Source organism: Zingiber officinale, chromosome 5B (genome assembly GCF_018446385.1).
Source record: "Zingiber officinale cultivar Zhangliang chromosome 5B, Zo_v1.1, whole genome shotgun sequence".
NCBI lineage: Eukaryota > Viridiplantae > Streptophyta > Magnoliopsida > Zingiberales > Zingiberaceae > Zingiber > Zingiber officinale.
The window spans coordinates 59238991-59239690 of NC_055995.1; the positions used below are offsets into that span (position 1 = coordinate 59238991).

The 700-nt window shown below is 39.1% G+C and overlaps 1 non-coding gene across 1 annotated transcript; it reads left to right on the forward strand.

Moving 5' to 3' along the window:
* Positions 1 to 264: 264 nt before the first annotated feature.
* LOC121988191 lies at positions 265 to 370 on the forward strand. The gene has a single exon (XR_006113929.1). It is a non-coding gene; the product is annotated as a small nucleolar RNA R71 (small nucleolar RNA).
* The last annotated feature ends 330 nt before the right edge of the window (positions 371 to 700 follow it).

Consider the following 700-nt stretch of genomic DNA (forward strand, 5'->3'; position numbering starts at 1 on the left):
GTAAGAGCGTCCAATTTTGCAGACAAAAGAGTGACTGCATCCACATCAAACTTCCCTGATGCTTTAATTGTTGGGTTTACAGAGGAATAGCCACCACTTCTTTCATTTGCCCATTGATGATGATTTTGTGCTACACTTTCAATGATTTCTTCGGCTTCATCTAAGCTTTTGTTCATAAGTGCCCCTCCAGCAGCTGAATCAAGGGACACTTTGGTATGATAATTGATACCATTGTAAAAAGTGTGCGACACTAACCATCTTTCCAACCCATGATGTGGGCATTGTCTGAGCATATTATTATATCTATCCCATGCTTCAAAAAGAGATTCTGAGTCAGTTTGCTTGAAGCTTGCAATTAAATTCCTTATATGAGCTGTTTTGCTTGGTGGATAGAACTTATCAAGAAACTATTGCTCACACTGCTCCCAAGTGGTGATGCTATTAGGGGCCAAAGAATTCAACCATTGCTTTGCCCTATCTCTTAGAGAAAACCCAAATAATAATAATCTAACTGCATCTGAAGGAACTCCATTCATTTTCATGGTACCACATATTTCATAAAAGACCTCTAAGTGTTGATTAGGGTCCTCATGAGGTTCTCCACCAAATTGGTTCTGCTGCACCAAAGATATGATTACGGGTTTGATCTCAAAGTTATTAGCTTCCACTGAAGGTCTTGAAATACTAGATCGAAAACCTC